At 42.3% G+C, this 24,599-nt stretch overlaps 11 non-coding genes across 11 annotated transcripts; all 11 read left to right on the forward strand.

The window, feature by feature from the left end:
• The first annotated feature begins 1,265 nt into the window (after positions 1 to 1,265).
• trnag-ucc (transfer RNA glycine (anticodon UCC)) lies at positions 1,266 to 1,337 on the forward strand. The gene has a single exon. It is a non-coding gene; the product is annotated as a tRNA-Gly (tRNA).
• Positions 1,338 to 3,049: 1,712 nt separating this feature from the next.
• On the forward strand, positions 3,050 to 3,121 carry trnag-ucc (transfer RNA glycine (anticodon UCC)). Its single transcript has one exon. It is a non-coding gene; the product is annotated as a tRNA-Gly (tRNA).
• Positions 3,122 to 5,428: 2,307 nt separating this feature from the next.
• trnag-ucc (transfer RNA glycine (anticodon UCC)) lies at positions 5,429 to 5,500 on the forward strand. The gene has a single exon. It is a non-coding gene; the product is annotated as a tRNA-Gly (tRNA).
• A 2,312-nt stretch (positions 5,501 to 7,812) lies between these two features.
• Positions 7,813 to 7,884, forward strand: trnag-ucc (transfer RNA glycine (anticodon UCC)). The gene has a single exon. It is a non-coding gene; the product is annotated as a tRNA-Gly (tRNA).
• Positions 7,885 to 10,196: 2,312 nt separating this feature from the next.
• Positions 10,197 to 10,268, forward strand: trnag-ucc (transfer RNA glycine (anticodon UCC)). Its single transcript has one exon. It is a non-coding gene; the product is annotated as a tRNA-Gly (tRNA).
• A 2,313-nt stretch (positions 10,269 to 12,581) lies between these two features.
• Positions 12,582 to 12,653, forward strand: trnag-ucc (transfer RNA glycine (anticodon UCC)). The gene has a single exon. It is a non-coding gene; the product is annotated as a tRNA-Gly (tRNA).
• A 2,313-nt stretch (positions 12,654 to 14,966) lies between these two features.
• Positions 14,967 to 15,038, forward strand: trnag-ucc (transfer RNA glycine (anticodon UCC)). Its single transcript has one exon. It is a non-coding gene; the product is annotated as a tRNA-Gly (tRNA).
• Positions 15,039 to 17,351: 2,313 nt separating this feature from the next.
• Positions 17,352 to 17,423, forward strand: trnag-ucc (transfer RNA glycine (anticodon UCC)). The gene has a single exon. It is a non-coding gene; the product is annotated as a tRNA-Gly (tRNA).
• Positions 17,424 to 19,735: 2,312 nt separating this feature from the next.
• On the forward strand, positions 19,736 to 19,807 carry trnag-ucc (transfer RNA glycine (anticodon UCC)). Its single transcript has one exon. It is a non-coding gene; the product is annotated as a tRNA-Gly (tRNA).
• Positions 19,808 to 23,154: 3,347 nt separating this feature from the next.
• Positions 23,155 to 23,226, forward strand: trnag-ucc (transfer RNA glycine (anticodon UCC)). The gene has a single exon. It is a non-coding gene; the product is annotated as a tRNA-Gly (tRNA).
• Positions 23,227 to 23,521: 295 nt separating this feature from the next.
• Positions 23,522 to 23,594, forward strand: trnam-cau (transfer RNA methionine (anticodon CAU)). The gene has a single exon. It is a non-coding gene; the product is annotated as a tRNA-Met (tRNA).
• Positions 23,595 to 24,599: the final 1,005 nt, after the last annotated feature.

Consider the following 24,599-nt stretch of genomic DNA (forward strand, 5'->3'; position numbering starts at 1 on the left):
TGAGATACAAAGACTTTACATATGAAATAAATTCAACTGTTCTACGAAAATATGCATATGAAAACCATAACTGGCACGCAGATCGGTCGAAATGGTAAGATAAGTTGTCGGGCCTCCTGAGTGGCGCAGTGTTCTTAGGCATTGCAACGCATAGCTATCCCTGCCGCTAGAGATCCCGGTTCAAGTCTGTGTTCTCTGCTGCTGGTTGCTACCGGGAGACCCATGGGGCGGTGCACAATTGTCCCAGTGGCGTCTGGTTTAGTGGAGGGTTTGGCCGGCAGGGATGTTTTTGTCCCTTCGCGCACTAGCAATTCCTGTGGAGGGCCAGGTGCAATGCGCGCCGACACGGTCGCCAGGTGTACGGTGTTTCCTCCGACACATTGGTGCGGCTGGTTTCCAGGTTAAGTGAGCAGTGCAGCTTGGCTGGGTTGTGTTTCGGAGGACGCGTGGCTCTCAACCTTCACCTATCCTGAGTCTGTTGCGGAGATGAGACAAGACTGTAACTTCCAATTGGATATAATGACATTTGGGGGTAAAAAATTAATTCAAGGTTAATTGGCACTCTAAATGGAAACCGACCCCCTGGTGTAGCCTAATACCGGGAGCGTAATGGTGCTAGCTCTGCCACTAGAGCATCAGCAGCGGGAGGAGGAGATTCGGGAACAGGTTTTTTTTTCTGGTTAGGTTATCTTGGTTTCTGACACCCTCTTGAGTAATTTGTATCTTTGTTATTTAATCACAGTGTGCTTAAAGCATCAGACAAGCTCAGTAGCCTACATATAGTTGATTTTATTCAAACACATAGGGTGTGTCTATATATGGAAAAATACACTTTTTAAAATTTGGACCAGTCGATTGGTCGAAAGAACAGACGGCTTTTGGTCGACGAAACATTTTTTTTGTCGTGGACTGCCCTTATATCTAATCATTTCTGGGTAACAATGAAATACCTTAGTGTGATTGTTTTCAATTAAAATGATCAAAATGAGCAAAAATGACTTGTTAGTAAAGAGCAATTTGTCAAGCAAGAATTTTGCTAGGAATGTCTGGCATTGTCTGAGTGGAAAGGGGGAAACCTGAAAACTAGCTGTTATTGGCTGAGCTGTTTGTAACTCTTTGTTATTGGTCTATTAAGTAATTTACCGCCTGGTGATGTCAGTGATGTGTTTTTTAGGGAATCCCATTATTATTCTGCTAATGTAAAATGTAGGTTTTCTTTTACTTTCACTTTCAAACAAAGACTGCTCCAGAGAGTTATTTGGTAAGCGTTGGTGGTATAGTGGTGAGCATAGCTGCCTTCCAAGCAGTTGACCCGGGTTCGATTCCCGGCCAACGCAACTGGGTGTTTTGTTTGAATCACCCTTTGAAATGAATCTGCTAAAAGTCCAGTGCAGCTGGGTTTTTTAAAATCTCAGTATCAAATAGGGCTGACACCATTTAGTCAACTGGTCCATAGGCTGTTGGTCAACTGAGAATGTTTTAGTCGAGCAGTTTCCCCAAAAAAAGGATTTATGGCACGACTTGATTGACGCATATCTCATCTGGCTGGACCAAGTGGATCTTAGTTGATACATTGTTTCAAGTTCGTTGCAGAAAGGCCATGTGTAGCCAAAGGGATTTATTTTTTATCGGGATATTTTTTTCACCTTCAGACTGTAATGATTTTATTTGTTGGCTTTATGTAGGCCATTTTTACATAGTTGGCAATGGCAATAGAAGTTACTTTTAGATTTGGGTCATTTTCATTTCGGTTTAGATATCATTTTTATTCATCACTTGAAAATGATTTTGAGATACAAAGACTTTACATATGAAATAAATTCAACTGTTCTACGAAAATATGCATATGAAAACCATAACTGGCACGCAGATCGGTCGAAATGGTAAGATAAGTTGGCGGGCCTCCTGAGTGGCGCAGTGTTCTAAGGCATTGCAACGCATAGCTAGCCCTACCGCTAGAGATCCCGGTTCAAGTCTGTGTCCTCTGCTGCTGCCGCTTGTTACCGGGAGACCCATGGGGCGGTGCCCATTGTCGTCTGGTTTAGTGGAGGGTTTGGCCGGCAGAGATGTTTTTGTCCCTTCGCGCACTTGCAATTCCTGTGGAGGGCCAGGTGCAATGCGCGCCGACACGGTCGCCAGGTGTACGGTGTTTCCTCCGACACATTGGTGCGGCTGGTTTCCAGGTTAAGTGAGCAGTGCAGCTTGGCTGGGTTGTGTTTCGGAGGACGCGTGGCTCTCAACCTTCACCTATCCTGAGTCTGTTGCGGAGATGAGACAAGACTGTAACTTCCAATTGAATATCATGAAATTTGGGGGTAAAAAATGAATTCAAGGTTAATTGGCTCTCTAAATGGAAACCGACCCCCTGGTGTAGCCTAATACCGGGAGCGTAATGGTGCTAGCTCTGCCACTAGAGCATCAGCAGCGGGAGGAGGAGATTCGGGAAGAGGTTTTTTTTTCTGGTTAGGTTATCTTGGTTTCTGACACCCTCTTGAGTAATTTGTGTCTTTTTTATTTAATCACAGTGTGCTTAAAGCATCAGACAAGCTCAGTAGCCTACATATAGTTGATTTTATTCAAACACATAGGGTGTGTCTATATATGGAAAAATACACTTTTTAAAATTTGGACCAGTCGATTGGTCGAAAGAACAGACGGCTTTTGGTCGACGAAACATTTTTTTTGTCGTGGACTGCCCTTATATCTAATCATTTCTGGGTAACAATGAAATACCTTAGTGTGATTGTTTTCAATTAAAATGAGCAAAAATGAGCAAAAATGACTTGTTAGTAAAGAGCAATTTGTCAAGCAAGAATTTTGCTAGGACTGTCTGGCATTGTCTGAGTGGAAAGGGGGAAACCTGAAAACTAGCTGTTATTGGCAGAGCTGTTTGTAACTCTTTGTTATTGGTCTATTAAGTAATTTACCGCCTGGTGATGTCAGTGATGTGTTTTTTAGGGAATCCCATTATTATTCTGCTAATGTAAAATGTAGGTTTTCTTTTACTTTCACTTTCAAACAAAGACTGCTCCAGAGAGTTATTTGGTAAGCGTTGGTGGTATAGTGGTGAGCATAGCTGCCTTCCAAGCAGTTGACCCGGGTTCGATTCCCGGCCAACGCAACTGGGTGTTTTGTTTGAATCACCCTTTGAAATGAATCTTCTAAAAGTCCAGTGCAGCTGTTTTTTTTTAAATCTCAGTATCAAATAGGGCTGACACCATTTAGTCAACTGGTCCATAGGCTGTTGGTCAACTGAGAATGTTTTAGTCGAGCAGTTTCCCCAAAAAAAGGATTTATGGCACGACTTGATTGACGCATATCTCAGTGGACTGATCCATTGCTGAAGCCGCGGGGATGGAAACAAGTTCTGTTTTATTTCATTCCATTTCCGAGTTGTCCATTTATTCATTGTGTTTTGTTTGGAGTGCTCCTGTCAACAATGTTTAAGGACGCGCACCTGATTACCCATAGAAGTAGGCCTAGGCTACCTGGCCTGCGAGCAAATGTAGGCTTATAAATGTGCCCATTTGGGGATCTGACAGTATTTCTGATTATCTTTAATCACCACCACTTATGAGCTGTGGAGCTTCTCAAAGTACATTTTTCTTCACCTCATACAGCAAGGAAACAAAGTCTGTTATTACATCCATTGAGAATGTCAATAGTTGCTCAATGTAGCCTATTTGAAAAATATTTCCAGCTCTCTCCCTTTGGATAACCACTCAGCAAATCAAATAAAAAAATGTCATGCTCTGATCCGGTGGAAACGTTACAAAACAAGTCTACCTGATTACTTCTTGTGCTTGCGCAATTAGCCTGGTATAGAGCCTACAGCTGTGTCTGCCCAGAGGTCAATGGCAGGGGAAACTGAGGGTCCAAAATATTTTATACAATGTTGCAAGTTTGTTAGCTCAAGCATCTGGCTGGACCAAACTGTTGATAGTTGATACATTGTTTCAAGTTCATTGCAGAAAGGCCATGTGTAGCCAAAGGGATTTATTTTTTATCGGGATATTTTTTTCACCTTCAGACTGTAATGATTTTATTTGTTGGCTTTATGTAGGCCATTTTTACATAGTTGGCAATGGCAATAGAAGTTACTTTTAGATTTGGGTCATTTTCATTTCGGTTTAGATATCATTTTTATTCATCACTTGAAAATGATTTTGAGATACAAAGACTTTACATATGAAATAAATTCAACTGTTCTACGAAAATATGCATATGAAAACCATAACTGGCACGCAGATCGGTCAAAATGGTAAGATAAGTTGGCGGGCCTCCTGAGTGGTGCAGTGTTCTAAGGCATTGCAACGCATAGCTATCCCTGCCGCTAGAGATCCCGGTTCAAGTCTGTGTTCTCTGCTGCTGGTTGCTACCGGGAGACCCATGGGGCGGTGCACAATTGGCCCAGTGGCGTCTGGTTTAGTGGAGGGTTTGGCCGGCAGGGATGTTTTTGTCCCTTCGCGCACTAGCAATTCCTGTGGAGGGCCAGGTGCAATGCGCGCCGACACGGTCGCCAGGTGTACGGTGTTTCCTCCGACACATTGGTGCGGCTGGTTTCCAGGTTAAGTGAGCAGTGCAGCTTGGCTGGGTTGTGTTTCGGAGGACGCGTGGCTCTCAACCTTCACCTATCCTGAGTCTGTTGCGGAGACAAGACTGTAACTTCCAATTGGATATAATGACATTTGGGGGTAAAAAATTAATTCAAGGTTAATTGGCACTCTAAATGGAAACCGACCCCCTGGTGTAGCCTAATACCGGGAGTGTAATGGTGCTAGCTCTGCCACTAGAGCATCAGCAGCGGGAGGAGGAGATTCGGGAACAGGTTTTTTTTTCTGGTTAGGTTATCTTGGTTTCTGACACCCTCTTGAGTAATTTGTGTCTTTGTTATTTAATCACAGTGTGCTTAAAGCATCAGACAAGCTCAGTAGCCTACATATAGTTGATTTTATTCAAACACATAGGGTGTGTCTATATATGGAAAAATACACTTTTTAAAATTTGGACCAGTCGATTGGTCGAAAGAACAGACGGCTTTTGGTCGACGAAACATTTTTTTTGTCGTGGACTGCCCTTATATCTAATCATTTCTGGGTGACAATGAAATACCTTAGTGTGATTGTTTTCAATTAAAATGATCAAAAATGAGCAAAAATGACTTGTTAGTAAAGAGCAATTTGTCAAGCAAGAATTTTGCTAGGACTGTCTGGCATTGTCTGAGTGGAAAGGGGGAAACCTGAAAACTAACTGTTATTGGCAGAGCTGTTTGTAACTCTTTGTTATTGGTCTATTAAGTAATTTACCGCCTGGTGATGTCAGTGATGTGTTTTTTAGGGAATCCCATTATTATTCTGCCAAAGTAAAATGTAGGTTTTCTTTTACTTTAACTTTCAAACAAAGACTGCTCCAGAGAGTTATTTGTTAAGCGTTGGTGGTATTGTGGTGAGCATAGCTGCCTTCCAAGCAGTTGACCCGGGTTCGATTCCCGGCCAACGCAACTGGGTGTTTAGTTTGAATCACCCTTTGAAATGAATCTTCTGAAAGTCCAGTGCAGCTGTTTTTTTTTAAATCTCAGTATCAAATAGGGCTGACACCATTTAGTCAACTGGTCCATAGGCTGTTGGTGAACTGAGAATGTTTTAGTTGAGCAGTTTCCCCCAAAAAAGGATTTATGGCACGACTTGATTGACGCATATCTCAGTGGACTGATCCATTGCTGAAGCCGCGGGGATGGAAACAAGTTCTGTTTTATTTCATTCCATTTCCGAGTTGTCCATTTATTCATTGTGTTTTGTTTGGAGTGCTCCTGTCAATAATGTTTAAGGACGCGCACCTGATTACCCATAGAAGTAGGCCTAGGCTACCTGGCCTGCGAGCAAATGTAGGCTTATAAATGTGCCCATTTGGGGATCTGACAGTATTTCTGATTATCTTTAATCACCACCACTTATGAGCTGTGGAGCTTCTCAAAGTACATTTTTCTTCACCTCATACAGCAAGGAAACAAAGTCTGTTATTACATCCATTGAGAATGTCAATAGTTGCTCAATGTAGCCTATTTGAAAAATATTTCCAGCTCTCTCCCTTTGGATAACCACTCAGCAAATCAAATAAAAAGATGTCATGCTCTGATCCGGTGGAAACGTTACAAAACAAGTCTACCTGATTACTTCTTGTGCTTGCACAAATAGCCTGGTATAGAGCCTACAGCTGTGTCTGCCCAGAGGTCAATGGCAGGGGAAACTGAGGGTCCAAAATATTTTATACAATGTTGCAAGTTTGTTAGCTCAAGCATCTGGCTGGACCAAGTGGATCTTAGTTGATACATTGTTTCAAGTTCGTTGCAGAAAGGCCATGTGTAGCCAAAGGGATTTATTTTTTATCGGGATATTTTTTTCACCTTCAGACTGTAATGATTTTATTTGTTGGCTTTATGTAGGCCATTTTTACATAGTTGGCAATGGCAATAGAAGTTACTTTTAGATTTGGGTCATTTTCATTTCGGTTTAGATATCATTTTTATTCATCACTTGAAAATGATTTTGAGATACAAAGACTTTACATATGAAATAAATTCAACTGTTCTACGAAAATATGCATATGAAAACCATAACTGGCACGCAGATCGGTCGAAATGGTAAGATAAGTTGTCGGGCCTCCTGAGTGGCGCAGTGTTCTTAGGCATTGCAACGCATAGCTATCCCTGCCGCTAGAGATCCCGGTTCAAGTCTGTGTTCTCTGCTGCTGGTTGCTACCGGGAGACCCATGGGGCGGTGCACAATTGTCCCAGTGGCGTCTGGTTTAGTGGAGGGTTTGGCCGGCAGGGATGTTTTTGTCCCTTCGCGCACTAGCAATTCCTGTGGAGGGCCAGGTGCAATGCGCGCCGACACGGTCGCCAGGTGTACGGTGTTTCCTCCGACACATTGGTGCGGCTGGTTTCCAGGTTAAGTGAGCAGTGCAGCTTGGCTGGGTTGTGTTTCGGAGGACGCGTGGCTCTCAACCTTCACCTATCCTGAGTCTGTTGCGGAGATGAGACAAGACTGTAACTTCCAATTGGATATAATGACATTTGGGGGTAAAAAATTAATTCAAGGTTAATTGGCACTCTAAATGGAAACCGACCCCCTGGTGTAGCCTAATACCGGGAGCGTAATGGTGCTAGCTCTGCCACTAGAGCATCAGCAGCGGGAGGAGGAGATTCGGGAAGAGGTTTTTTTTTCTGGTTAGGTTATCTTGGTTTCTGACACCCTCTTGAGTAATTTGTATCTTTGTTATTTAATCACAGTGTGCTTAAAGCATCAGACAAGCTCAGTAGCCTACATATAGTTGATTTTATTCAAACACATAGGGTGTGTCTATATATGGAAAAATACACTTTTTAAAATTTGGACCAGTCGATTGGTCGAAAGAACAGACGGCTTTTGGTCGACGAAACATTTTTTTTGTCGTGGACTGCCCTTATATCTAATCATTTCTGGGTGACAATGAAATACCTTAGTGTGATTGTTTTCAATTAAAATGATCAAAAATGAGCAAAAATGACTTGTTAGTAAAGAGCAATTTGTCAAGCAAGAATTTTGCTAGGACTGTCTGGCATTGTCTGAGTGGAAAGGGGGAAACCTGAAAACTAACTGTTATTGGCAGAGCTGTTTGTAACTCTTTGTTATTGGTCTATTAAGTAATTTACCGCCTGGTGATGTCAGTGATGTGTTTTTTAGGGAATCCCATTATTATTCTGCCAAAGTAAAATGTAGGTTTTCTTTTACTTTAACTTTCAAACAAAGACTGCTCCAGAGAGTTATTTGTTAAGCGTTGGTGGTATTGTGGTGAGCATAGCTGCCTTCCAAGCAGTTGACCCGGGTTCGATTCCCGGCCAACGCAACTGGGTGTTTAGTTTGAATCACCCTTTGAAATGAATCTTCTGAAAGTCCAGTGCAGCTGTTTTTTTTAAAATCTCAGTATCAAATAGGGCTGACACCATTTAGTCAACTGGTCCATAGGCTGTTGGTGAACTGAGAATGTTTTAGTTGAGCAGTTTCCCCCAAAAAAGGATTTATGGCACGACTTGATTGACGCATATCTCAGTGGACTGATCCATTGCTGAAGCCGCGGGGATGGAAACAAGTTCTGTTTTATTTCATTCCATTTCCGAGTTGTCCATTTATTCATTGTGTTTTGTTTGGAGTGCTCCTGTCAATAATGTTTAAGGACGCGCACCTGATTACCCATAGAAGTAGGCCTAGGCTACCTGGCCTGCGAGCAAATGTAGGCTTATAAATGTGCCCATTTGGGGATCTGACAGTATTTCTGATTATCTTTAATCACCACCACTTATGAGCTGTGGAGCTTCTCAAAGTACATTTTTCTTCACCTCATACAGCAAGGAAACAAAGTCTGTTATTACATCCATTGAGAATGTCAATAGTTGCTCAATGTAGCCTATTTGAAAAATATTTCCAGCTCTCTCCCTTTGGATAACCACTCAGCAAATCAAATAAAAAGATGTCATGCTCTGATCCGGTGGAAACGTTACAAAACAAGTCTACCTGATTACTTCTTGTGCTTGCACAAATAGCCTGGTATAGAGCCTACAGCTGTGTCTGCCCAGAGGTCAATGGCAGGGGAAACTGAGGGTCCAAAATATTTTATACAATGTTGCAAGTTTGTTAGCTCAAGCATCTGGCTGGACCAAGTGGATCTTAGTTGATACATTGTTTCAAGTTCGTTGCAGAAAGGCCATGTGTAGCCAAAGGGATTTATTTTTTATCGGGATATTTTTTTCACCTTCAGACTGTAATGATTTTATTTGTTGGCTTTATGTAGGCCATTTTTACATAGTTGGCAATGGCAATAGAAGTTACTTTTAGATTTGGGTCATTTTCATTTCGGTTTAGATATCATTTTTATTCATCACTTGAAAATGATTTTGAGATACAAAGACTTTACATATGAAATAAATTCAACTGTTCTACGAAAATATGCATATGAAAACCATAACTGGCACGCAGATCGGTCGAAATGGTAAGATAAGTTGTCGGGCCTCCTGAGTGGCGCAGTGTTCTTAGGCATTGCAACGCATAGCTATCCCTGCCGCTAGAGATCCCGGTTCAAGTCTGTGTTCTCTGCTGCTGGTTGCTACCGGGAGACCCATGGGGCGGTGCACAATTGTCCCAGTGGCGTCTGGTTTAGTGGAGGGTTTGGCCGGCAGGGATGTTTTTGTCCCTTCGCGCACTAGCAATTCCTGTGGAGGGCCAGGTGCAATGCGCGCCGACACGGTCGCCAGGTGTACGGTGTTTCCTCCGACACATTGGTGCGGCTGGTTTCCAGGTTAAGTGAGCAGTGCAGCTTGGCTGGGTTGTGTTTCGGAGGACGCGTGGCTCTCAACCTTCACCTATCCTGAGTCTGTTGCGGAGATGAGACAAGACTGTAACTTCCAATTGGATATAATGACATTTGGGGGTAAAAAATTAATTCAAGGTTAATTGGCACTCTAAATGGAAACCGACCCCCTGGTGTAGCCTAATACCGGGAGCGTAATGGTGCTAGCTCTGCCACTAGAGCATCAGCAGCGGGAGGAGGAGATTCGGGAACAGGTTTTTTTTTCTGGTTAGGTTATCTTGGTTTCTGACACCCTCTTGAGTAATTTGTATCTTTGTTATTTAATCACAGTGTGCTTAAAGCATCAGACAAGCTCAGTAGCCTACATATAGTTGATTTTATTCAAACACATAGGGTGTGTCTATATATGGAAAAATACACTTTTTAAAATTTGGACCAGTCGATTGGTCGAAAGAACAGACGGCTTTTGGTCGACGAAACATTTTTTTTGTCGTGGACTGCCCTTATATCTAATCATTTCTGGGTGACAATGAAATACCTTAGTGTGATTGTTTTCAATTAAAATGATCAAAAATGAGCAAAAATGACTTGTTAGTAAAGAGCAATTTGTCAAGCAAGAATTTTGCTAGGACTGTCTGGCATTGTCTGAGTGGAAAGGGGGAAACCTGAAAACTAACTGTTATTGGCAGAGCTGTTTGTAACTCTTTGTTATTGGTCTATTAAGTAATTTACCGCCTGGTGATGTCAGTGATGTGTTTTTTAGGGAATCCCATTATTATTCTGCTAATGTAAAATGTAGGTTTTCTTTTACTTTCACTTTCAAACAAAGACTGCTCCAGAGAGTTATTTGGTAAGCGTTGGTGGTATAGTGGTGAGCATAGCTGCCTTCCAAGCAGTTGACCCGGGTTCGATTCCCGGCCAACGCAACTGGGTGTTTTGTTTGAATCACCCTTTGAAATGAATCTTCTAAAAGTCCAGTGCAGCTGTTTTTTTTTAAATCTCAGTATCAAATAGGGCTGACACCATTTAGTCAACTGGTCCATAGGCTGTTGGTCAACTGAGAATGTTTTAGTCGAGCAGTTTCCCCAAAAAAAGGATTTATGGCACGACTTGATTGACGCATATCTCAGTGGACTGATCCATTGCTGAAGCCGCGGGGATGGAAACAAGTTCTGTTTTATTTCATTCCATTTCCGAGTTGTCCATTTATTCATTGTGTTTTGTTTGGAGTGCTCCTGTCAACAATGTTTAAGGACGCGCACCTGATTACCCATAGAAGTAGGCCTAGGCTACCTGGCCTGCGAGCAAATGTAGGCTTATAAATGTGCCCATTTGGGGATCTGACAGTATTTCTGATTATCTTTAATCACCACCACTTATGAGCTGTGGAGCTTCTCAAAGTACATTTTTCTTCACCTCATACAGCAAGGAAACAAAGTCTGTTATTACATCCATTGAGAATGTCAATAGTTGCTCAATGTAGCCTATTTGAAAAATATTTCCAGCTCTCTCCCTTTGGATAACCACTCAGCAAATCAAATAAAAAAATGTCATGCTCTGATCCGGTGGAAACGTTACAAAACAAGTCTACCTGATTACTTCTTGTGCTTGCGCAATTAGCCTGGTATAGAGCCTACAGCTGTGTCTGCCCACAGGTCACTGGCAGGGGAAACTGAGGGTCCAAAATATTTTATACAATGTTGCAAGTTTGTTAGCTCAAGCATCTGGCTGGACCAAGTGGATCTTAGTTGATACATTGTTTCAAGTTCGTTGCAGAAAGGCCATGTGTAGCCAAAGGGATTTATTTTTTATCGGGATATTTTTGTTCACCTTCAGACTGTAATGATTTTATTTGTTGGCTTTATGTAGGCCATTTTTACATAGTTGGCAATGGCAATAGAAGTTACTTTTAGATTTGGGTCATTTTCATTTCGGTTTAGATATCATTTTTATTCATCACTTGAAAATGATTTTGAGATACAAAGACTTTACATATGAAATAAATTCAACTGTTCTACGAAAATATGCATATGAAAACCATAACTGGCACGCAGATCGGTCAAAATGGTAAGATAAGTTGGCAGGCCTCCTGAGTGGCGCAGTGTTCTAAGGCATTGCAACGCATAGCTATCCCTGCCGCTAGAGATCCCGGTTCAAGTCTGTGTTCTCTGCTGCTGGTTGCTACCGGGAGACCCATGGGGCGGTGCACAATTGGCCCAGTGGCGTCTGGTTTAGTGGAGGGTTTGGCCGGCAGGGATGTTTTTGTCCCTTCGCGCACTAGCAATTCCTGTGGAGGGCCAGGTGCAATGCGCGCCGACACGGTCGCCAGGTGTACGGTGTTTCCTCCGACACATTGGTGCGGCTGGTTTCCAGGTTAAGTGAGCAGTGCAGCATGGCTGGGTTGTGTTTCGGAGGACGCGTGGCTCTCAACCTTCACCTATCCTGAGTCTGTTGCGGAGATGAGAAAAGACTGTAACTTCCAATTGGATATAATGACATTTGGGGGTAAAAAATTAATTCAAGGTTAATTGGCACTCTAAATGGAAACCGACCCCCTGGTGTAGCCTATTACCGGGAGTGTAATGGTGCTAGCTCTGCCACTAGAGCATCAGCAGCGGGAGGAGGAGATTCGGGAACAGGTTTTTTTTTCTGGTTAGGTTATCTTGGTTTCTGACACCCTCTTGATTAATTTGTGTCTTTGTTATTTAATCACAGTGTGCTTAAAGCATCAGACAAGCTCAGTAGCCTACATATAGTTGATTTTATTCAAACACATAGGGTGTGTCTATATATGGAAAAATACACTTTTTAAAATTTGGACCAGTCGATTGGTCGAAAGAACAGACGGCTTTTGGTCGACGAAACATTTTTTTTGTCGTGGACTGCCCTTATATCTAATCATTTCTGGGTGACAATGAAATACCTTAGTGTGATTGTTTTCAATTAAAATGATCAAAAATGAGCAAAAATGACTTGTTAGTAAAGAGCAATTTGTCAAGCAAGAATTTTGCTAGGACTGTCTGGCATTGTCTGAGTGGAAAGGGGGAAACCTGAAAACTAACTGTTATTGGCAGAGCTGTTTGTAACTCTTTGTTATTGGTCTATTAAGTAATTTACCGCCTGGTGATGTCAGTGATGTGTTTTTTAGGGAATCCCATTATTATTCTGCCAAAGTAAAATGTAGGTTTTCTTTTACTTTAACTTTCAAACAAAGACTGCTCCAGAGAGTTATTTGTTAAGCGTTGGTGGTATTGTGGTGAGCATAGCTGCCTTCCAAGCAGTTGACCCGGGTTCGATTCCCGGCCAACGCAACTGGGTGTTTAGTTTGAATCACCCTTTGAAATGAATCTTCTGAAAGTCCAGTGCAGCTGTTTTTTTTAAAATCTCAGTATCAAATAGGGCTGACACCATTTAGTCAACTGGTCCATAGGCTGTTGGTGAACTGAGAATGTTTTAGTTGAGCAGTTTCCCCAAAAAAAGGATTTATGGCACGACTTGATTGACGCATATCTCAGTGGACTGATCCATTGCTGAAGCCGCGGGGATGGAAACAAGTTCTGTTTTATTTCATTCCATTTCCGAGTTGTCCATTTATTCATTGTGTTTTGTTTGGAGTGCTCCTGTCAATAATGTTTAAGGACGCGCACCTGATTACCCATAGAAGTAGGCCTAGGCTACCTGGCCTGCGAGCAAATGTAGGCTTATAAATGTGCCCATTTGGGGATCTGACAGTATTTCTGATTATCTTTAATCACCACCACTTATGAGCTGTGGAGCTTCTCAAAGTACATTTTTCTTCACCTCATACAGCAAGGAAACAAAGTCTGTTATTACATCCATTGAGAATGTCAATAGTTGCTCAATGTAGCCTATTTGAAAAATATTTCCAGCTCTCTCCCTTTGGATAACCACTCAGCAAATCAAATAAAAAGATGTCATGCTCTGATCCGGTGGAAACGTTACAAAACAAGTCTACCTGATTACTTCTTGTGCTTGCACAAATAGCCTGGTATAGAGCCTACAGCTGTGTCTGCCCAGAGGTCAATGGCAGGGGAAACTGAGGGTCCAAAATATTTTATACAATGTTGCAAGTTTGTTAGCTCAAGCATCTGGCTGGACCAAGTGGATCTTAGTTGATACATTGTTTCAAGTTCGTTGCAGAAAGGCCATGTGTAGCCAAAGGGATTTATTTTTTATCGGGATATTTTTGTTCACCTTCAGACTGTAATGATTTTATTTGTTGGCTTTATGTAGGCCATTTTTACATAGTTGGCAATGGCAATAGAAGTTACTTTTAGATTTGGGTCATTTTCATTTCGGTTTAGATATCATTTTTATTCATCACTTGAAAATGATTTTGAGATACAAAGACTTTACATATGAAATAAATTCAACTGTTCTACGAAAATATGCATATGAAAACCATAACTGGCACGCAGATCGGTCGAAATGGTAAGATAAGTTGTCGGGCCTCCTGAGTGGCGCAGTGTTCTTAGGCATTGCAACGCATAGCTATCCCTGCCGCTAGAGATCCCGGTTCAAGTCTGTGTTCTCTGCTGCTGGTTGCTACCGGGAGACCCATGGGGCGGTGCACAATTGTCCCAGTGGCGTCTGGTTTAGTGGAGGGTTTGGCCGGCAGGGATGTTTTTGTCCCTTCGCGCACTAGCAATTCCTGTGGAGGGCCAGGTGCAATGCGCGCCGACACGGTCGCCAGGTGTACGGTGTTTCCTCCGACACATTGGTGCGGCTGGTTTCCAGGTTAAGTGAGCAGTGCAGCATGGCTGGGTTGTGTTTCGGAGGACGCGTGGCTCTCAACCTTCACCTATCCTGAGTCTGTTGCGGAGATGAGAAAAGACTGTAACTTCCAATTGGATATAATGACATTTGGGGGTAAAAAAATAATTCAAGGTTAATTGGCACTCTAAATGGAAACCGACCCCCTGGTGTAGCCTATTACCGGGAGCGTAATGGTGCTAGCTCTGCCACTAGAGCATCAGCAGCGGGAGGAGGAGATTCGGGAACAGGTTTTTTTTTCTGGTTAGGTTATCTTGGTTTCTGACACCCTCTTGAGTAATTTGTGTCTTTGTTATTTAATCACAGTGTGCTTAAAGCATCAGACAAGCTCAGTAGCCTACATATAGTTGATTTTATTCAAACACATAGGGTGTGTCTATATATGGAAAAATACACTTTTTAAAATTTGGACCAGTCGATTGGTCGAAAGAACAGACGGCTTTTGGTCGACGAAACATTTTTTTTGTCGTGGACTGCCCTTATATCTAATCATTTCTGGGTGACAATGAAATACCTTAGTGTGATTGTTTTCAATTAAAATGATCAAAAATGAGCAAAAATGACTTGTTAGTAAAGAGCAATTTGTCAAGCAAGAATTTTGCTAGGACTGTCTGGCATTGTCTGAGTGGAAAGGGGGAAACCTGAAAACTAACTGTTATTGGCAGAGCTGTTTGTAACTCTTTGTTATTGGTCTATTAAGTAATTTACCGCCTGGTGATGTCAGTGATGTGTTTTTTAGGGAATCCCATTATTATTCTGCTAATGTAAAATGTAGGTTTTCTTTTACTTTCACTTTCAAACAAAGACTGCTCCAGAGAGTTATTTGGTAAGCGTTGGTGGTATAGTGGTGAGCATAGCTGCCTTCCAAGCAGTTGACCCGGGTTCGATTCCCGGCCAACGCAACTGGGTGTTTTGTTTGAATCACCCTTTGAAATGAATCTTCTAAAAGTCCAGTGCAGCTGGTTTTTTTTTAAATCTCAGTATCAAATAGGGCTGACACCATTTAGTCAACTGGTCCATAGGCTGTTGGTCAACTGAGAATGTTTTAGTCGAGCAGTTTCCCCAAAAAAAGGATTTATGGCACGACTTGATTGACGCATATCTCAGTGGACTGATCCATTGCTGAAGCCGCGGGGATGGAAACAAGTTCTGTTTTATTTCATTCCATTTCCGAGTTGTCCATTTATTCATTCTGTTTTGTTTGGAGTGCTCCTGTCAACAATGTTTAAGGACGCGCACCTGATTACCCATAGAAGTAGGCCTAGGCTACCTGGCCTGCGAGCAAATGTAGGCTTATAAATGTGCCCCTTTGGGGATCTGACAGTATTTCTGATTATCTTTAATCACCACCACTTATGAGCTGTGGAGCTTCTCAAAGTACATTTTTCTTCACCTCATACAGCAAGGAAACAAAGTCTGTTATTACATCCATTGAGAATGTCAATAGTTGCTCAATGTAGCCTATTTGAAAAATATTTCCAGCTCTCTCCCTTTGGATAACCACTCAGCAAATCAAATAAAAAAATGTCATGCTCTGATCCGGTGGAAACGTTACAAAACAAGTCTACCTGATTACTTCTTGTGCTTGCGCAATTAGCCTGGTATAGAGCCTACAGCTGTGTCTGCCCACAGGTCACTGGCAGGGGAAACTGAGGGTCCAAAATATTTTATACAATGTTGCAAGTTTGTTAGCTCAAGCATCTGGCTGGACCAAGTGGATCTTAGTTGATACATTGTTTCAAGTTCGTTGCAGAAAGGCCATGTGTAGCCAAAGGGATTTATTTTTTATCGGGATATTTTTGTTCACCTTCAGACTGTAATGATTTTATTTGTTGGCTTTATGTAGGCCATTTTTACATAGTTGGCAATGGCAATAGAAGTTACTTTTAGATTTGGGTCATTTTCATTTCGGTTTAGATATCATTTTTATTCATCACTTGAAAATGATTTTGAGATACAAAGACTTTACATATGAAATAAATTCAACTGTTCTACGAAAATATGCATATGAAAACCATAACTGGCACGCAGATCGGTCAAAATGGTAAGATAAGTTGGCAGGCCTCCTGAGTGGCGCAGTGTTCTAAGGCATTGCAACGCATAGCTATCCCTGCCGCTAGAGATCCCGGTTCAAGTCTGTGTTCTCTGCTGCTGGTTGCTACCGGGAGACCCATGGGGCGGTGCACAATTGGCCCAGTGGCGTCTGGTTTAGTGGAGGGTTTGGCCGGCAGGGATGTTTTTGTCCCTTCGCGCACTAGCAATTCCTGTGGAGGGCCAGGTGCAATGCGCGCCGACACGGTCGCCAGGTGTACGGTGTTTCCTCCGACACATTGGTGCGGCTGGTTTCCAGGTTAAGTGAGCAGTGCAGCATGGCTGGGTTGTGTTTCGGAGGACGCGTGGCTCTCAACCTTCACCTATCCTGAGTCTGTTGCGGAGATGAGAAAAGACTGTAACTTCCAATTGGATATAATGACATTTGGGGGTAAAAAATTAATTCAAGGTTAATTGGCACTCTAAATGGAAACCGACCCCCTGGTGTAGCCTATTACCGGGAGTGTAATGGTGCTAGCTCTGCCACTAGAGCATCAGCAGCGGGAGGAGGAGATTCGGGAACAGGTTTTTTTTTCTGGTTAGGTTATCTTGGTTTCTGACACCCTCTTGATTAATTTGTGTCTTTGTTATTTAATCACAGTGTGCTTAAAGCATCAGACAAGCTCAGTAGCCTACATATAGTTGATTTTATTCAAACACATAGGGTGTGTCTATATATGGAAAAATACACTTTTTAAAATTTGGACCAGTCGATTGGTCGAAAGAACAGACGGCTTTTGGTCGACGAAACATTTTTTTTGTCGTGGACTGCCCTTATATCTAATCATTTCTGGGTAACAATGAAATACCTTAGTGTGATTGTTTTCAATTAAAATGATCAAAATGAGCAAAAATGACTTGTTAGTAAAGAGCAATTTGTCAAGCAAGAATTTTGCTAGGACTGTCTGGCATTGTCTGAGTGGAAAGGGGGAAACCTGAAAACTATCTGTTATTGGCAGAGCTGTTTGTAACTCTTTGTTATTGGTCTATTAAGTAATTTACCGCCTGGTGATGTCAGTGATGTGTTTTTTAGGGAATCCCATTATTATTCTGCTAATGTAAAATGTAGGTTTTCTTTTACTTTCACTTTCAAACAAAGACTGCTCCAGAGAGTTATTTGGTAAGCGTTGGTGGTATAGTGGTGAGCATAGCTGCCTTCCAAGCAGTTGACCCGGGTTCGATTCCCGGCCGACGCAACTGGGTGTTTTTTTTTAATCACCCTTTGAAATGAATCTGCTAAAAGTCCAGTGCAGCTGGTTTTTTTTTAATCTCAGTATCAAATAGGGCTGACACCATTTAGTCAACTGGTCCATAGGCTGTTGGTCAACTGAGAATGTTTTAGTCGAGCAGTTTCCCCAAAAAAAGGATTTATGGCACGACTTGATTGACGCATATCTCAGTAGACTGATCCATTGCTGAAGCCGCGGGGATGGAAACAAGTTCTGTTTTATTTCATTCCATTTCCGAGTTGTCCATTTATTCATTCTGTTTTGTTTGGAGTGCTCCTGTCAACAATGTTTAAGGACGCGCACCTGATTACCCATAGAAGTATGCCTAGGCTACCTGGCCTGCGAGCAAATGTAGGCTTATAAATGTGCCCCTTTGGGGATCTGACAGTATTTCTGATTATCTTTAATCACCACCACTTATGAGCTGTGGAGCTTCTCAAAGTACATTTTTCTTCACCTCATACAGCAAGGAAACAAAGTCTGTTATTACATCCATTGAGAATGTCAATAGTTGCTCAATGTAGCCTATTTGAAAAATATTTCCAGCTCTCTCCCTTTGGATAACCACTCAGCAAATCAAATAAAAAAATGTCATGCTCTGATCCGGTGGAAACGTTACAAAACAAGTCTACCTGATTACTTCTTGTGCTTGCGCAATTAGCCTGGTATAGAGCCTACAGCTGTGTCTGCCCAGAGGTCAATGGCAGGGGAAACTGAGGGTCCAAAATATTTTATACAATGTTGCAAGTTTGTTAGCTCAAGCATCTGGCTGGACCAAGTGGATCTTAGTTGATACATTGTTTCAAGTTCGTTGCAGAAAGGCCATGTGTAGCCAAAGGGATTTATTTTTTATCGGGATATTTTTTCCACCTTCAGACTGTAATGATTTTATTTGTTGGCTTTATGTAGGCCATTTTTACATAGTTGGCAATGGCAATAGAAGTTACTTTTAGATTTGGGTCATTTTCATTTCGGTTTAGATATCATTTTTATTCATCACTTGAAAATGATTTTGAGATACAAAGACTTTACATATGAAATAAATTCAACTGTTCTACGAAAATATGCATATGAAAACCATAACTGGCACGCAGATCGGTCAAAATGGTAAGATAAGTTGGCGGGCCTCCTGAGTGGCGCAGTGTTCTAAGGCATTGCAACGCATAGCTATCCCTCCCGCTAGAGATCCCGGTTCAAGTCTGTGTTCTCTGCTGCTGGTTGCTACCGGGAGACCCATGGGGTGGTGCACAATTGGCCCAGTGGCGTCTGGTTTAGTGGAGGGTTTGGCCGGCAGGGATGTTTTTGTCCCTTCGCGCACTAGCAATTCCTGTGGAGGGCCAGGTGCAATGCGCGCCGACACGGTCGCCAGGTGTACGGTGTTTCCTCCGACACATTGGTGCGGCTGGTTTCCAGGTTAAGTGAGCAGTGCAGCATGGCTGGGTTGTGTTTCGGAGGACGCGTGGCTCTCAACCTTCACCTATCCTGAGTCTGTTGCGGAGATGAGAAAAGACTGTAACTTCCAATTGGATATAATGACATTTGGGGGTAAAAAATTAATTCAAGGTTAATTGGCACTCTAAATGGAAACCGACCCCCTGGTGTAGCCTAATACCGGGAGTGTAATGGTGCTAGCTCTGCCACTAGAGCATCAGCAGCGGGAGGAGGAGATTCGGGAACAGGTTTTTTTTTCTGGTTAGGTTATCTTGGTTTCTGACACCCTCTTGAGTAATTTGTGTCTTTGTTATTTAATCACAGTGTGCTTAAAGCATCAGACAAGCTCAGTAGCCTACATATAGTTGATTTTATTCAAACACATAGGGTGTGTCTATATATGGAAAAATACACTTTTTTAAATTTGGACCAGTCGATTGGTCGAAAGAACAGACGGCTTTTGGTCGACGAAACATTTTTTTTGTCGTGGACTGCCCTTATATCTAATCATTTCTGGGTAACAATGAAATACCTTAGTGTGATTGTTTTCAATTAAAATGAGCAAAAATGAGCAAAAATGACTTGTTAGTAAAGAGCAATTTGTCAAACAAGAATTTTGCTAGGACTGTCTGGCATTGTCTGAGTGGAAAGGGGGAAACCTGAAAACTAGCTGTTATTGGCAGAGCTGTTTGTAACTCTTTGTTATTGGTCTATTAAGTAATTTACCGCCTGGTGATGTCAGTGATGTGTTTTTTAGGGAATCCCATTATTATTCTGCTAATGTAAAATGTAGGTTTTCTTTTACTTTCACTTTCAAACAAAGACTGCTCCAGAGAGTTATTTGGTAAGCGTTGGTGGTATAGTGGTGAGCATAGCTGCCTTCCAAGCAGTTGACCCGGGTTCGATTCCCGGCCAACGCAACTGGGTGTTTTGTTTGAATCACCCTTTGAAATGAATCTTCTAAAAGTCCAGTGCAGCTGTTTTTTTTTAAAATCTCAGTATCAAATAGGGCTGACACCATTTAGTCAACTGGTCCATAGGCTGTTGGTCAACTGAGAATGTTTTAGTCGAGCAGTTTCCCCAAAAAAAGGATTTATGGAAACCATAACTGGCATGCAGATCGGTCGATGTTTTTGTCCCACCGCGCACTAGCAATTCCTGTGGAGGGCCAGGTGCAATGCGTGCCGACAAGGTCGCCAGGTGTACGGTGTTTCCTCCGACACATTGGTGCGGCTGGTTTCCAGGTTAAGTGAGCAGTGCAGCTTGGCTGGGTTGTGTTTCGGAGGACTCGTGGCTCTCAACCTTCACCTATCCTGAGTCTGTTGCGCTACACTTTTCCTCAATAAAGCAGTTATCAGCGCTAGAAAAGTAACTTTTTAGCAGAGACATTTCTTAAGCAATAATTTTGCTAGGACTGTCTGGGAGTGGTCTGAGGGGGAAGAGGAAAACTGTAAACCAGCTGTTATTGGCAGAACGCTTTCTTATTGGTCTATTAACATTTTTATTTATTTATTTTTATTTCACCTTTATTTAACCAGGTAGGCCAGTTGAGAACAAGTTCTCATTTACAACTGCGACCTGGCGTAAATAAAACAAAGCAGTGCGACACAAACAACAACACAGTTACACATGGAATAAACAAATGTACAGTCAATAACACAATAGAAAAAATCTATATACAGTGTGTTCAAATTAGGTAAAATTAGGGAGGTAAGTCGATAAATTGATATGGCCTGGACCCTTTTTACTGCTGACACGGAACCCCGCCGATTCCACCACGACTGGTCTACCAACGTAATCCGCACCAACCAGGCAGGCCAAAACTCCCTCCCACCAAAACAGTCTCAAATTGCAGGCGATATTTTCAAACGGCTCTTACACTAAAATGGCATTATCATCATGTTGACAATTTTACAGTAGTTTTCCAACCTTATAGTGTGGAAATCTATATAAACACAGGATAATCACCTTTATCCCAGAAACCCTAGACCCATTCCAATTTGCATAACGCCCCAACAGATCCACAGATGACACAATGTCTATTGCACTCCTCACTGCCCTTTCCCACCTGGACAAAAGGTGTGAGAATGCAAATCACTGACTACAGTTCAACGTTCAACACCATAGTTCCTTCAAAGCTCATCGCTAAGCTAAGGACCCTGGGACTAAACATCTCCCTCTGCAACTAGATCCTGGACTTCCTGATGAGCCGCCCTCACCAACTGGGTAACAACACATCTGCCACACTGATCCTCAACACGGGGGCCCCTCCTGTACCCTCCTGTACTCCCTGTTCACCCATGACTGCATGGCCAAGCACGACTCCAACACCATCATTAACAGGGATGCAAACTAGTCACCTTTCCGATGTGAATTTTGTGTGATATCTGTGTGAAATGTTAAGTAGCTAATGAACTAACTACTATCTGTGAACTAATGTTTTCCCTCTACAGTATGTGGTTCATTTATCAAAATTTGAGAATTAGGTGAAAATTAGGCATTGCTTGGTAAACAAGTGGATTCAGGATTCAAGTGTTGCTGGAGCTGGGCCTGGCTTATGCTGGATGCCAATAGAGGTGAAAGAAACTCCACACCCTTTCCTGCTTTCAATACAGTTGATAAAAAGGGGTATGCCAGGTGTACTCTCTGCCTGAAAGAGATCAATTATGCCAACAAAGGGTATCATGCTCTGCTGGAACATTGTAGAACAGATGTCCACAGGCAGAAAGTGTACAATATAATAACATGCAGTGGAGCCCAAAGATATTGCTTTTATTGTGTTGAACTTGACAGTAACACTTTTGTGTGAGTGAGGGGGGATTATTACATTTTTTACTCTGTGAATGTTATTTTTGCCCACATGTAGCCTTGTGCACTTGATCAATGTCTACTATAGTGGCCACTATAATAGAGCAAAAATAGAATGCCTGTTTGTTTCATTCTATTTCTACTTTAAGATGTGTGTGGTCACAAGCATTCTATTATAAAGGTTGTCATGGCTAACTGCAATATTAGTGTATTGTTTTTTCTCAGACTTGAGTGTCATTTGCAGTAAAGTCTAGGCAACAAATAACATTGGATTGCTTTCTTAAATTTTTTTAGCTGTGAGTTAGGTTCACATTAAACCCTTTTCCCCCGCAAAAAGTTTCACCTTTTTGGGCCCTCACCAGTTTGCATCCCTGCATTAAGTTTGCCGACGACATAACAGTGGTAGGCCTGATCACTGACAACGATGAGACACCCTATTGGGAAGAGGTCAGAGACCTGGCAGTGTGGTGCCAGGATAACAACCTCTTCCTCAACGTGATCAAGACAAAGAAGATGATTGTGGACTACAGGAAAAGGAGGGCCGAGCACACCCCCATTCTCATCGACGGAGCTGTAGTGGAGCATGTTGAGAGCGTCAAGTTACTTGGTGTCCGCATCACCAACAAATCATGGGCCAAATACACCAAGACAATTGTGAAGAGGGCACGACAATGCCTATTCCCCCTCAGGAAACTGAAAAGATTTGGCATGGATCTTCAGATCCTCAAAAAGTTATACAGCTGCATCATCGAGAGCATCTTGACAAGCTTCCTGCCATCTAGGACCTCTATACCAGGCGGTGTCAGAGGAAGGCTCTAAAAATTGTCAAAGACTCCAGCCACCTTAGTCATAGACTGTTCTCTCTGCTACAGCACGGCAATCAGTACCGGAGCGACAAGTCTGGGTCCAAAAGGCTTCTTAACAGCTTCTACCCCCAAGCCTTAAGACTCCTGAACGGCTAATCAAATGGGTACCCGGACTATTTGCATTGACCCCCTCACCCCCATTTTACACTCCTGCTACTCTCTGTTTATTATCTATGCATAGTCACTTTACCTACATGTACATATTACCTCAATTACCTCGACTAGCCTGTGCCCCCGCACATTGACTCTGTACCAGTAGCCCCTGTATATAGCCTCGTTATTTTATTGTTGCTCTTTAATTATTTTTAATTTTCTGCTCTTTTATTTTTATTTTTGATACATTTATTTTTACTTCAGTTTATTTTAATAAATATTTTCTTAACACGTATTTTTCTTAAAACATAATTGTTGACTAAGGGCTTGTAAGTAAGCATTTCACTGTAAGGTCTACACCTGTTGTATTCGGCGCATGTGATAAATACAATTGGATTTGATTTGCTGTTGGACTGCACTGGGCCTTCAATATAAAATGTCATTAATTTCTTTCATTTCCACTTTCAAAAACAGATCACTCAAAGAAAGGTTTCAGACAGGCGTTGGTGGTATAGTGGTGAGCATAGCTGCCTTCCAAGCAGTTGACCCGGGTTCGATTCCCGGCCAACGCAGTTATTTTGTTTTGGGGGGTGGTTTCTGTTTTTTCTTTCTCTAGTCCTCAATTCTATTTCATTCACAAGGCATGTGGTGCATTCCTCTGACAAAGAGCGGGGAGGGGTGACCTAAAACTGCTCCGCCATGCGTTCTCTCGATGAGTCAGGCTGCAGCACTTTTTTCTTTCAGTAAAAATACTTTATTTTAGCCTAGGACAAATAAATCTTTACCACCGACCCGCACATATTCTATGAAGGTAATAATATTTAATATATGCTTCATAACCAAACTCTCCTTCCTGTTATGTCATGTGCCTCCTTAGCGCAGTAGGTAGCGCGTCAGTCTCATAATCTGAAGGTCGTGAGTTCGATCCTCACAGGGGGCAGAGTTTTTTGCGCCATCTTGATTTTTAGTATTTTGCAGGTTTTCTTATATTTCACACATGTTATATTTTGGAATGCCCAAAAATTGTCAAAGACTCCATTCAGCCAAGTCATAGACAATTCTCTCTACTACCGCACAGCAAGTGGTACTGGAGAGCCAAGTCTAGTCCAGTCCAGGTTTCAGTTTTTCACAGGTTTTTCAGGTTTTCTCTCTGAAAAGCACACCTTTTTAATAGAAAAACAACACAATTGGATGTTCTAAATCCACAACAATGCTTAAACCAACCAAATTTTTGAGGTCTTGAAAAAATCTGAGAACTTTGGTTGTAGTTGCCCTTTAATTCAAGTGCACACCTAGCAAGATGCTGTTGTTTAGCTGTGTTTTTGTGGCGCACATGTGATGGTAGAGTTTGCAAAACAAATACCCACTGGATGGGTTAAAATAATTATGATATCATATAGGCCTAGACTTTGTAGTTAACATTTAACTGTTTCAAGTTCCTTGGCGTATACATGATTGATGATCTGAAATGGTCCACTCACACAAACAGTGTGGTGAAGAAGGCACAACAGGAGGCTGAAGAAATTTGGCTTGTCACCTAAAATCCTCACAAACTTTTACAGATGCACAACTGAGAGCCTCCTGTCCGCCTGTATCACCGCCTGGTACGGCAACTGCACCGCCCGCAACCGCAGGGCTCTCCAGAGGGTGGTGCGGTCTGCCCAACACATCAGTGGGGGCAAACTACCTGCCCTCCAGGACACCTACAGCACCCGATGTCACATGAAGGCCAAAAAGAAACATCAAGGACAACAACCAACCCGAGCCATTGCCTGTTGATTGATTGGTTTAATTTATTTGACAATTTGTAAAATATATACATAAGGGCGCTCCAGCCGGTGATGCCTCCACATACACCCCACTATCATCCAGAAGGCGAGGTCAGTACAGGTGCATCAAAGCTGGGACCGAGAGACTGAAACACAGCTTCTATCTCAAGGCCATC

This window comes from Salmo salar, chromosome 03 (genome assembly GCF_965601325.2).
Source record: "Salmo salar chromosome 03, fSalSal1, whole genome shotgun sequence".
Taxonomy (NCBI): domain Eukaryota; kingdom Metazoa; phylum Chordata; class Actinopteri; order Salmoniformes; family Salmonidae; genus Salmo; species Salmo salar.